Source organism: Schistocerca piceifrons, chromosome X, assembly GCF_021461385.2.
Source record: "Schistocerca piceifrons isolate TAMUIC-IGC-003096 chromosome X, iqSchPice1.1, whole genome shotgun sequence".
Lineage (NCBI taxonomy): Eukaryota > Metazoa > Arthropoda > Insecta > Orthoptera > Acrididae > Schistocerca > Schistocerca piceifrons.
In genome coordinates this window covers 270,226,388-270,240,387 of record NC_060149.1, presented here as the reverse complement: position 1 = coordinate 270,240,387, position 14,000 = coordinate 270,226,388, and the positions used below count along the sequence as shown (strand labels likewise).

At 42.4% G+C, this 14,000-nt stretch overlaps 1 protein-coding gene and 1 pseudogene across 1 annotated transcript in view; both read right to left on the bottom strand.

Annotated features, from left to right (window-relative positions):
• The window catches only part of LOC124722303 (plexin-B), a 968,210-nt gene that overhangs the window by 332,706 nt on the left and 621,504 nt on the right, over positions 1-14,000 (bottom strand). The gene's annotated exons all lie outside the window — the stretch shown is intronic.
• Positions 635-752, bottom strand: LOC124723366 (annotated as a pseudogene).

Below are 14,000 nucleotides of genomic sequence, written 5' to 3'. Positions count from 1 at the left end.
GAACAAACTGCATCTCTTCACCACCTAAATTACCACATGTCAGTTACTGTATATTCGCTATGTAGTATTCAGGCGCTACAGCAAGTACTTTAACTCCTACATTTTCCACGATAAACTCAATTTCTGGCGAAGGTTTCTCATAGTGTCCAGATAGTTAGTTACTTGTCTCATATTGGTCTAGCAGCTAAACCAGACCAAATAACTACATACTTAACCGGAGTGGCAAGGTGAACACGTGTTGGTGCGAGCAGTTGATGGGTTGGCTTACTGAATCAAGACCCTGAATATGCTTTTATCACAAGCAAGTTTTCATTACTAAATGAGACAGTTTCCTGCAAGGCATTTTTTATCAAAGAAAAACTTCTTATGCGTCACTACTAGCCAATTACAACCACCTAAACTAAACTACACTAAACTGCACTAAACTCCGTCTGAACAGGCCTTGGAAGGTTCAACGTCACCGACCGATCGCCGTGTCATCCTCAGCCCACAGGCGTCACAGGACGCGGATATGGAGGGGCACGTGGTCAGCACACCGCTCTCCCGGCCGTACGTCAGTTTACGAGACCGGGGCCGCTACTTCTCAATCAAGTAGCTCCTCAGTTTCCCTCACAAGGGCTGAGTGCACTCCTCTTGCCAACAGCGCTCGGCAGACCGGATGGTCACCCACCCAACTGCTAGCCCAGCCCGACAGCGCTTAACTTCGGAGATCTGACAGGGACCGGCGTTATCACTGCGGCAAGGCCGTTGGCAATTACAACCACCTACTAATTTTCAAATGGACAGTCATCCACACGCGTGTACGATCAAGGATGTTTTTCTTAAAGATCGTACGTCATGCTTATCAAACGTTCAAAATATATGGTATATTTTACATATACCTACATTCTACAGAGCTATATGTGGAGTATACCGTACAGAAACGACCACGTAGCTGCAATTAGTGAATCATGACGCATGATCTAATTTTGATGAAGAAAAACAGACTTACAGGATATAACGTTAGATATAACAAATGTAGCATGGCTGTGGGCGCATGAATCAAGACAAATATCGCATTTTTACATGAACGAAGCAAAATTAAAGCGTTTCACAACTTTTGTTGAAGTCACGAGCGCGCTCTCTCTCTCTAGTGTCTGTGTGAGATAAAGAGAGAGAGAGAGAGAGAGAGAGAGAGGGAGAGGGAGGGAGAGGGAGGGAGAGAGAGGGAGAGAGGGAGAGGGAGAGGGAGAGAGGTAGAGAGGGAGAGAGAGGGAGAGAGAGGGGGAGAGAGGGGGAGAGAGGGCGTGAGAGGGGGAGAGAGGGGGAGAGAGGGTGTGAGAGGGGGAGAGAGGGGGAGAGAGGGGGAGAGAGGGGGAGAGAGGGCGAGAGAGGGCGAGAGAGGGGGAGAGAGGGGGAGAGAGGGGGAGAGGGGGAGAGAGGGGGAGAGGGGGAGAGGGGGAGAGGGGGATAGGGGGAGAGGGAGAGAGGGAGAGGGAGAGGGGGGGGCAGTGGGAGGTGGTAGGAACATACGGAGTACTACTATAATACGCCTGATAGTCCAAGTACATAATTTAAATTTTGTATTTATTTATTTTATTTATGTTTTTGATGATATAAATAAAGTTAGAAAATAGTATGTGAAGATTTCTTTCCAGCGATTGTGCTAAAATCGATATCTTTAGAAGTTTCCAATAGATAAAGTTAGTCGTCCACCGAACTCTGTAGCAAAACATAATTTTGATTTTAGACATACAAAAAATGGAGAAATTCTGTAAACTGTTTATATTCTACACACAGTAGAAACTGGAAATGATTAGTAAATGTGCTACGCGAAACAATTTTACGTTCGTATGCAGGGTGGTCAGAAACATTCTGAAAAGCTTGTACGCGTGTTGCAGGGGTGGCTCTGCTAAGACATAGTGTTCAGAAAAAAATTCCATACGTTGTAGCCTTTCCGAATTATTTAGCACTGAAGTTAGCCAACCAGCTCATTGCGCGCGCTAATTCAAACAGCTTGCCAGAGTCGGTGTCGCCAGCTGTGTTCTTCATTTGGTTTCCTCAAACTGAAGAAACTTAGATTTTGTATACCTAGCCTAAATTTATCACTTTCAAAAAAGGCATATTTTAACTGGTAGTGATCACTTTTCAACAAGTGGTCACTCACGGACCCCACATTTTGCGGCTTGCAGTTGCTCGAATTTGCGTGCGCAACTACCTGATGGGCTGACTTCAATGCCAAATAACTCGGAAACGGTGCAACGTGTCGAACTTTTTCCTTAACATTTATTTGTCAGCACGAACTCCCCTGGCTTTTCAGACTGTTTCTGACCATCCTGTATATGAATGTAAAATTGTTTCGTGAAGTACCTCTACTGATCATATTCCGTTTTTTCTGTATATAGAACATTCCCAGTTTATAAAATTTCATATGTATTTGTAATACCTAAAATCAACACAATATTTTGCTACAGATTTCGACTGACGATTAACTTTACCTAGTGGAAACTAAAACAGAAACGGATCTCAGCACAACTGCTGGAAAAAAATCTTCACATGTGTTTGCACTGTTTCTGAATTTATTAGTATCATCACGAAAAAATAAAAAAAATAAATAAAATACCCTCACGAGCTTTTCATACTGGTTTTGAGCACCCTGTACACCAAAAATTCTGTCGACATTTCACCTTTCCTTGCAAAGAAACTGTTATATTCTTAGTTTTTAGCATGGAAAATCAAACTAAGGCATTTTAATAAATGCTGGTAGCACTGGTGCAGGAAGGAATAAAGCTAACACGGAAGAGAGGTGCTTTTCTTCATTCATTTACAATGTTCTCATACTCAGAATTAGCAAGAAAACGCTAGCACTATTACACGTGTGAATCCAGCTATAGGCGTTCGTGTGAGGCATTGCGGCGAACTTCAGGTTTTGTCGGAAGCACGTTGCGCGATTCCCTAAACTTGGCTACAACCGTGGAACTTCGGCATCTCCCTGTAGGATCGCTCGCCCTTAACAGCCGCAAATATATTATTCGTGCTTCCGAAAGAAAGAAACACCTTGCAGTCGACCACATTTAGTTGCTAATACAGAGGCAGGGAACTACAACGTTACTGCAATTCAGATCTACTCAAGCATGCCTTTGACATGCTGCTCGACATTTCTTTGAGCGAAGATCATACTGTTCTCAAGTATTGCATGAAATATTCTCATCACTGAAACATTAAAAAAAAATTATTTTTCTGTACGTTTTACACACTAACATAATGAAAAGAATACGTCAGTGATTAAATAGGAATAGCGTCTTTCATTTTCATGCTTCTGAGAGACCAGATTCCCACGAAATACTTTTCAGTAGTTCCTGATCATCAGCAATTAAGTTCACAGAACAGTACTATTTTTGGGCTGGTACGGTATTGTAGTGTCATTTTCTTTAGAAATTTGTGCTCTATGTATTAGTACACGATTTCTTGTAATTACGGCTGTACTGTACCCTAAAATATCTTGATATTTTAAGAAAATCGTTAAGTTTTCGGACCTTCTGCAATTGCGCAGCAGCCTATTCTTTTGAATTTTTGAGAGATATGCTTTGAAAATGAAATGCACCATATACAATCGTCTTAAAAACAGCACTTAGTTTGTTCACGTGGGATAATTAATTTCTGAAATTTTTACCTATTTTTGAGCACACGTCGAATCCGTACGCTGGATTCGTTTTATGAAGTTCGCGACGGCTAGTCGCGACGAATATTGGAGGGATAGGGGAACAAACTTTCAGTCTTGTTCCTTTAACTGACAGCAAGATGACAGTGCTTCTTTTATCTTTACCCTAGTAATTGAGGTAGAAAATTGCTTCGACAGATGCAGCTGCCTCCTTACGATTTTAAAGGACATTTTCACATCAAAAAAACGTAAGAGATAGTAAATTTATACTAAAAACCGCACTCCATTTTAGCCTAAACTATAGTCACAATAACTTACCGCTACATGATTTTTCGCGCAAATAGTATTCTAATTTCACCCGACACAAATGGTACAATAAGCAACTGCTGATCATATTGGATAAATTCGCCACACTGTCTCCCAGCTTACTAAATATACGACGAATTACGGTGGGGAAAACATTTCGCATTACTAGTTTTGACCAACATTGAAATATCGACGGTGGGTCGAACAAAGTTTAGTTTTTCTGCACCACCTTAGTTCTACACCACACTGAATGATCTGTTTATAGAACAGCGTGTTGTTGATGAAAGGCACAAGAGTCCAGACAGTGACTGCTGAAGAAAATCAACTATGCTGGTTGAAGAGTGTTGCTCCGACAGAAAAACAGCGTAAAATCTGATCGAAACATTAAGGGACATATTAAATACTGGTAGTTACAATGACCAATGGATCAACTAACATTATTCCGAAGACATCTTGTACTCCTTTCATTGCCCAGGTGTTTGTTGCTATATACCATGACAACAATACCGTTGTAAAAAACTAATCATCACTTATGCTAAGTGATTTAATATTGCCATGATTGCCTGATGATCTGATGATGAGTATTTCACCGTACTAATAAAATTTAAGTAGCGTTTCAAAATATATGATTGTTGACGTTCGTGGGAAGAACATATTTATTATTGGCTATCTAGGCTGGTAAATATTTCGTATAGAGCGATTGTTCCAACAGTGAGTGCGGTGCAACGTGTAGACTGATAGAACTCTCATCTATGTAGGTATGAGTGTTGGAGCACAAATCTGATCGCCATTAATTCCGGCCGGATGACTGTACTGGTAGTGGTATTACCCCCGTAACGAAAGAAGAAACCAAAATAATTGATACTTGTGAGGAGGGATTTGCAGCAACCAATCACTTTGTTTTCAAATTTTTTGTATTGACTTTTCTCGGTTTCCGCTGTTTTCACATGCATTTAGATTTACACTACAAAGAGAAAAAGGAAATAAGAGACCAAGTATGTGCTCTGATTCCTCTCATCATCATCTTCGTTATTAGTATGGCTCTGGAAATCGTAGCACAATGCACTATATATGCGGTTTATCCGACTTTACACACAAAGTTACAAGAGCAGAAAGTTACAATTGATTTTTACATCATCAACCTGCGCCATTTTCATCGACAGATTACGTTTTCGTGCGATATAATGTCTATGACAGGTGTGATGACATTATTGGCAGATACTGTTTGCGTAAAAGCGATGACATTTACAAATATGACAGTTCTTACGAAGTTGTTTCCAAGTATATTAGTTGTACACAAAATTTTATACAGAAGTAATTCTATTTTCTTGGCTGCAATGATCATTGTGTATGCCAGTCTATTTCTTAAGAAATTGCGACATTGAAATATGATAGTACTTTCATCCTTCACTGCATATGGTATGCACCAAGCACTAAAATGGTACTCAGTGTCCCTAAAAGACAGCTCTTGCACGAATGTTTACCGATAATCGTTTACATGAAGATTTAACGTTCTGTCGGCAGCGTGGCAACTCTCGATAAAATGACTACGATGAAGACGGCAGTAGGTTCTGCTTTTCCTTAAAGAAGTAACCGGCTATATTTCCGGAGTGGCCCTGGGAATCTACAAAATACTTTAAGCAGGATGGCTAGGTTAGAACTCGAATCAGTCTCCTTCCAATACAAGTATGGCGCACTGCTGCTGCGTACGTTAACGTAGGAAGGTTTAAGGCGTTGCTGGAATGTAGGACTGTAGGACAAAACTAGCAAAGTGATTATTATTATTATTATTATTATTATCATCATCATCACAAAGCGTGTTCTGGTAACATCCTTAGTATTAATTAACAGATTAGAGTAATTAATAGATAAGTTCTTGGAACAGTTCTCTGTGGGCCATGTTTAAAGCACATTGAGAGATTAAAGGCTTAAGAGTAATGTTAAGTTGCGCTCGGCCGACTAACTGCAGTCACGCAAACCACGATCTTACAGTTACGCAACGGTCCATCGATCTACTTTGCTAGAACTTCTTCAACAAGCGATCACTCCGGATATTTGTTTCATTCCAACTGATCATAAGATATGTCCTCTGAATAGGGCATCAGACTTTGCAAAAGCAGCGACAGAAATTCTACAACACACGTACTTTATCCTCCATCCTCAGCATACACCATATTCTCCGTCGAAATAAACTGTACCAAGAAGCTTTCAACATTGTTGACGACTTTTGCCGAAAACTTACATACACAAAATGGTTGCAAATGCAATACACCAGAAGCAATAACATCCACTGATTACTATTGAGATACGCTACGGTCGTAGGTTCGGATCCTGCATCGCGCATGGATGTGTGTGCTGTCCTCAGGTTAGTTAGGTTTAAGTAGTTCTACGTTCTAGGGGACTGATGACCTCAGATGTTAAGTCCCATAGTGCTCAGAGCCATTTTACTATTGAGATATATCGATGTACTGATAGAATTATACCCCGGGAACGCGCCTTCCTGTGGACTGGTATTTGGAAAGAAATTTATTATTTCATGTTTTATAGATCAATAGCCTAACGATTCATCATACTCAAACCCCCCTCTCTGCTTCAGATAAACGACGTAAGATTGAACAGGTAAGAAAAATGCTCCCAATTAAGACACGATTTGACTATTATAATCTTCCGATGTAAATATTAACAGTCCAGCAGATAGGTTAGTTGAGGCCCAGCGCTTCAAATGAACAGTCTGATTGTAAATAAATCCGATTAATAGTGTGAAAAAATCAAGCTGTGGCAAACGTCGTACTGAAATTGGAACAAATTCATATTTATCTTGCCCTGAGGATATTTATTTTGTGTGACATGTAAACAGCGAGTAAATTTAAGGCCACTAGCGTAAGAGATATTAAATTTACCTACGGACAAAAAAAAAATATTTACCTGTGAAAACGCTGTTCTAATCCAAGAGTATGACGTGTGGTAAATGCGTGAGCACCAGCTCGAGGTGAAAGTCAAACACTGAAAATAAACTAAAGTAGATGTTGCGGAATTAATCGAAAAGTTTCTTCGGGAGGTGACGTTCGACGCGCACCTACACCTGCAAGCTAATTAAACTGATTCGCTCGGCTAGGTGGGTAACGAGTGCTTGCCAGAAAAGGAGATGCTGAATGGAAAGGGGTTGCTCAAATTAACCGTTCTTCATACATGACTGGCGCGCTGAAAGCCTTAAATGTGTGTCTTAATCGACATAAGACGAGTTTCTGAAGCATTTCAACTCTTGCTATGTCGTTACGGTATGATGTAGAAAGCAGCACAGGAAATTAAGGAAGACTGGCTTGAATGATACTCATCTTAGGCGAATATTAGAGCGTCCAGTTCACACAACAATATTCAGGACTTTTTTTTTACTGAAATATGGATTTTTCTTTTAAACAGTCACTTAAAATCAACTTCAGTCTGTTCTACTTAGTTTCTAAGAAGTGAACACTCACAACAAATACAGTCTAGTTTGAAACTGTGTTCAGTTACCGTAACTTAGAGAGTTCCATGATGTCAGAAGAGCTGGTGCGATCCCCCACGAGTAGGTTCACAGCACGTCCTTGCTAGATCTAAAATAATTACACCGACATTGCAAAATAAGGGAACCAGAGGAACTGGGTTTTCTGTAATCAGTTGTTAAATATGAAAACTAAATATTTTTCTACAGAAAATGGAAGCTATTTAAGACAGTGCTAACTATGCACCATCGAGTGACTCTGCTCTAAGACTGAAATTACGTAGTTAATAGGTTGTATATCCACGCATTACTCCAGTATTTCAGACTAAGACTACAATGGCCAATAAAATCAGGGGACCACCCAAGATACCGTAGGGTCTGTGTTGTTTCTAGTCCACAGCATATGAAGACGAGGAGGAAAGCTGTACCACTCTCACAGACATTCGTTTGATGATACGTTGATAACAAAGGCAGTCTAGACGCGCATCACTCAAGAATTCGAGTTCCACGGGTATTCTGCATTCAGTGTGACTTAATTTAGGAGAGGGCGCTGATAGAGCGACAGGTAATTTGCCGACATCTGTCCTTAAGGTCAAAACTGTAATAGTGAAAATAAGTAATATATACAGTCAGTGGTGACTATGATGTCTTTTAAAAAGTATTACATGACTGTGAAACCCAAACATGAAAAGTTAATCAGCTTCTATAGGTGTTGCCAATCATTTTGATGTCCAAAAAAACAGAACTCGTCTACTATTTTTACTGTCTCATTTTCTAATTTAATTACATCAACATATCCTTATTTCATTCGACTGCATTCCATTACCTTTTTACGTTTGTTGTTATTCATGTTACAACCTCTTTTCAAGTTACAATCCATTCCATTCGACTGTCCTCCCAAGTCTTTTTCCGTCTCACACAGAATTACAACGTGATCGGCTGGCATCAAAGTTTTAATTTTTTTTGGTCTGAAGCTTATAATTCCGATCACAAATTTCTCCTCCGTTTCCTTTCTTTTAAGAGCTAACAGAATCGTTTCTGAAAATGAGAAATTTGCCAATATCAAATATAAATTTCTATATTAGGAAGTATTTTCTGAAATTATTTGTACAGAAGTGAAACGTGGGCGGTGTTAAATTTTAAAATGACACAGATATATGATACTTTCTTTGAAAAGAATCGCAAAGTCTCTGTAAACAACGGTCGGAACGTTACCATTAGTTCAACTGCTCGACGATAGAAATCCGCTTCTTTGTCATGGAGCTATTCGAGAACCGCTGTCTGAACGCCCTCATCGTTGAAAAATCTTTTTCCCGCAGATGTTCTTTCAACTTGCCGAAAAGATTGAAATCTCATGCTGCAAGATCAGAACTTCCCGATCAGCGTCATCCATGTCTGTGCGGCCTTCCTCAAATTATTTGCACCATTTCACTACGGCTGGAATAGACATTGCATTCGGTCCATATATCACCAGAATTTCACGGCGAATCTGTGTGCAGTTTAACCATTTGCCAAGAGGAATCGCACTCTTCCGCGTACTTCAACTGAGGAGTACGTTTCCAGTTGTCACGCTCTTTCAGTCGTAGTCTGTGAAGCACCTCTTATCCGTACCACAGCAGAACGGTGTCTGCGGGAGACTCAGATCGTGTACTCTCTTCTGACAGTGCGCCACACTTATTGCGCAATGGTTTTGACGCGGGACGACATGTGTAACCTACTTTATGATGACCGTACGTACGTTGCAATGGTTAAGCAGCGCCCATCCTCGACGCCGGTCTGCAGCTCGTTGTCTGTGCTAAAATTTTGTCGTCATTGCCAGCGGTTCGTGTGAGCAGAGGCGAAAATCAGAGGGAGCCAAGTCCGGGCTATATAGTGGGCGATCAAACACTTCCCACCGAAAACGGTGCGAGAGCGTCTTCATTGTCCCAGCAGTGTGAGGACGAGAATTGTTGTGAAGGAGGAAATTCGTGGCGGTTACGTTAAGTGGGCTGCATGAAATCAGGCGAAATCTTTCAGCAGGCACTGATACCCGGTAGTTATAATTAAAGTGCAGCTCCAGTGTGGCCTGTAATTATTGTATGGCAGCGGAAATTGCTAGATATGCTAATGCGTTAATCTGCAAGCGATATATGCTGAAAAAAAAGTAGTTCCAATTTTGGCCACCAGGTGCAAATCTGGCGCTGTACAGCACCTTGTCTAAGTCTCCAGAACTCATAACCTCGACGTTGAGCGCCTATAAGCTCCATACAGAACAAACTATGTATCTAGCGGTTAATAATAAAATCAACATTACGCCTTTCTCACTTGTTTGATCTTTCCTGCTCACGTTCCGTTCCTTATCCATCACATATAGAAACATTTCTATATGTCTTTCTTGCATTTACAGCGCCAGATTTCTACTGGGTGGTCAACATAGGAACTATTTTTCTTTAGTATTTTATACGTCATCAGCAACTGTATTTCTATTTGCTTAAATAATTGGTAACCAGTTACACAGAAGAAATTTTTCCTTTACTGGTTTCAGGCACCTAGTGCCTCTCTTCAGAAGGTAACGTTTTTCCCGGCGTAAATCGATTCCGCATTAACGCATTAGAATATCTACCAAGTTTCACTGCCATACGATAATGACAGCTCACATTGGACCTCTGTGAGTAGCAGCACGTTATTTCTCCCGATACTTGGCGGGAGACACCATTCCCCAGGAATTTTTACGAGCTCACTGTCCGCTAAAAACTAAAAAGTGCAATATGACGCGATTTACGGGGATATTAGAGACACTGCCCCTCACATCTTTGCAAAGCTTCATCGGGCCATAGTGTACGAATAGCTCTCGCACACACACACTTAACACGTTCTTCGCTTTTATATGTACTTTTTTTAATTTCTTCCCAGTAGTTTAGGATATCTGGCTGCGGTTTGTTAGAAGCTCACTGGGTGCGGAAGATGTGGGAAGTGCTCCAGTGGCAAGGATAAATATCAACGGCGATAGCGCTGAAACATGTTGCGCGCCAGGCCCAGCCCCTGGCCGCGACGCGCTCCACTGTCCTGTTGGTTATTTTACGTAGCAGCGAGACATCTAAATTATTCTCGGTTTATTGGCCGGCGAAACGCTGACGGGGGACGGGCTGGGACGCGGAAACGGGCGAGAGTTGCCGGCCGCGATTGCACGAGAGAGACGGCAAACACGGCGACACACCGCGCTGCGCTGTTTACGGTGTTTTTTAAAGGCGGGCCCAGAGATACGTGAACAAAGGGCGGCGAGTCGCGGAGTACACTGCAAACAGCAGAATCCGCGAGCGGGTCAGCGCTACGTGTAATTAACGGCCGCCCACGCGTGCGTAGAATTAGAGAGAGCGTGCACGTCGCCACCCGCTTTCTTACAGCGAAATTAGCGATTTCAGCGGCGCAGTATAAAATGCGTCACGCCTTTCGACGACTACAACTACAACGGAGAATAACTGGATAGTAGTGTATACCATGCTCCTTTCGTCCTGAATAACGCGGCAACCCAACTAGACACCGGACGTGGTGGAATAATGACGGCCTAACATTCGCTGATAACTCTCCAATAATGGTCGGATAGGATCCAAAAATGAAGGAAGGGAGATTTGGATTAAAGTCCCGCGTCGACGAGGTCATTAGAGACGGAGCACGTTCTAGGATTGGGGAAGAATACCTCAGTGCCCTTTCAATGGAATCATCCCAGGTTTGGCCTTAGGCGATTTCGGGAAATCATGGAAAACCTAAATCTGGAAGGGCGGACTGAGATTTGAACCACCGTTCTTCGGAATTTGAGTCCAGTATCCTGCCATAGCGCCTCTGCACTCGGTAATAACATCCAACGATCATTTCTGCAACACCACAAATAAGCTCAAAATTATTATCTCTTTATCCTGGCAAGATTACGGCCATGAGGACCTCTCTTACACATCACCAGGCATTCCATATAAACTTCATTATATTCAATACGAGACAATGTTATAACAGGTCTTACATATCTACATCTACTTCTACATCGAAAACCACACTGCACAAGCTACCATACAGTGCATGGCAAATGCACCTTGTAGCACTACTTGCCATTCCATTTCCTGTTCCACTTTATTGAAATTTTCGTGGTGTCCACTTTCCATGGCACTTCCTATATGTGTTCGAACAGCTGAACTGTGTATATTTTCATTTATATTGGAGTTAGAGTCTAATAATTTTCGTTTCTTCACTATCCGCCTGCCGGAGTGGCCGTGCGGTTCTAGGCGCTACAGTCTGGGACCGCGCGACCGCTATGGTCGCAGGTTCGAATCCTGCCACGGGCTTGGATTGTGTGATGTCCTTAGGTTAGTTAGGTTTAAGTAGTTCTGAGTTCTAGGGGACTGATGACCTCAGACGTTAAGTCCCATAGTGCTCAGAGCCATTTGAACCATCTTTTCACTATCCGCTTCTCCCTGTTTTTGAAATAGGTCGGTCTCGTTCAGCTTGATATGAACTATTTATTAAGTGGAGAATGTTTTTAAGCTCAATTCCACTTCCTATATGTTTGTATCCAACTTTTTTGTACGAAACAGGTCCAATGAGCTTCTCGCTTCTGCTCTGTATGGATTTTGATGACTTCCAGTGTTCATATTTGGTAATATACAGCCAGTCCTTAACTCAAAAAACTCAGGTATAAGTATTTGGGAAATCATTGAACACAAAATACTATTAAGCTATACACGCTGGTTATTTCTGTGGAACGCTAAAGGAGAAAGAACACTGCTCGTCCACACACTGGTGGCGAGAGAACGCAATGTATGATGAGAACGTAAGCCACCAAAATGTACTGGGAAGTGCGCGGGTACTGAATGTGTTCGAGGACAATCTGTACGAAATACACTGAGGCGCCAAAGAAACTGGTATAGGCATGCGTGTTCAAATACAGAGATATGTAAACAGGCAGAATATGGCACTGCGGTCAGCAACACCTATATAAGACACCAAGTGTCTGGCCCAGTCGTTAGATCGGTTAGTGCTGCTATAATGGCAGGTTATCGAGATTTAAGTGAGTTTGTATAGCAGTCGGCGCACGAGCGATGGGACACAGTATCCCCGAGGTAACGATGAAGTGGGGATTTTCCCGTGCAACCATTTCACGAGCGTACCGTGAATATCAAGAATCCGGTCAAACATCAAATCTCCGACATCGCTGCGGCCGGAAAAAGGTCCTGCAAGAACGGGACCAACGATGACTGAAGAGAATCGTTTAAGGTGACAGAAGTGCAACCCTTCGCAAATTGCTGCAGATTTCAATGCTGGACCACCAATAAGTGTCAGCGTGCGAACCATTCAACGAAACGTCATCGATATGGGCTTTCGGAGCGGAAGGCCCATTAGTGTACCCTTGATGACGGCACGACACAAAGCTTCACGCTTCACCTGGGCCCGTCGTCACCGACATTGGAGTGTTGATGACTTGAAAGCATGTTGCTTGATAGGACTAGTCTTGTTTTAAATTGTATCGAGCGAATGGGCGTGTACGGGTATGGAGACAATTTCATGAATCCATGGGCCTTGTATGTCAGCAGGGGACAGCAAGGTGGTAGAGGCTCTGTAATAGTGTGTGGCGTGTGCAGTTGCTTTGATATGGGACATCTGATACGTCTAGACATGACTCTGACAGGTGACACGTACGTAAGCACCCTGTCTGGTCACCTGCATCCATTTATGTCCATTGCGAATTCCGACTGACTTGGGCAATTCCAGCAGGAGAATGCGACACCCCATACGTCCAGAATTGCTACAGAGTGGCTCCAGAATCACTGTTCTGAGCTCAAACACTTCCGCTGGCCACCGAACTCCGCAGACATGAACATTATAGATCGTATCTGGGATGCCTTGCAACGTGCTGTTCAGAAGAGATGTCCAGCCGCTCGTACTCTTACAGATTTATGGACAGCCCTCTAGGATTCATGGTGCCAATCCCCTCCAGCGCTACTTCAGACATTAATGGAATCTATGCCACGTCGTGTTGCGACACTTCCGCGTGCTCGCGGGGGCCCTACACGATATTAGCCATGTGTACCAGTTTCTTTGGCTCTTCAGTGTATGGTATAAGGGGCAGTCAAATGAAAATGACCCAGATGGAAAAAGTGAACTATTATTTCAAAAGTAGTCGTCATAACTGTTAATACATTTATTCCACTGTGAGAAAAGACGTTCAATACCTTGACGGAAAAATGTTGCCTAGGGAACCGTGATTGTATCCAGATGCGCACCTCCTCGTCCTAAGCAAATTGATAGCCACGAATATATCCCTTCAGGGCTCCAAAACTATGGAAACCGCCTGAGGAGAGATAGGGACTGTATGGAGGATGTGTAGGGCCTTCCCAGTGAAACTTCTACAGCGTAGTGAAACAACATTTGCCACATGTGAGCCCGCCTGGGTGCAATCATGGTTCCGTAGGCATCCAGAAATATCTTTCCATGAAGGCAACTGAGCGTCTTGTGTCACAGTGGGATAAGCGTGTTAACAGTTAGGGCGATTGCTTTTGAAATAATAAATAGTTTACTTTTTTTTCCAAGTCTAGATTTAGTTTGACT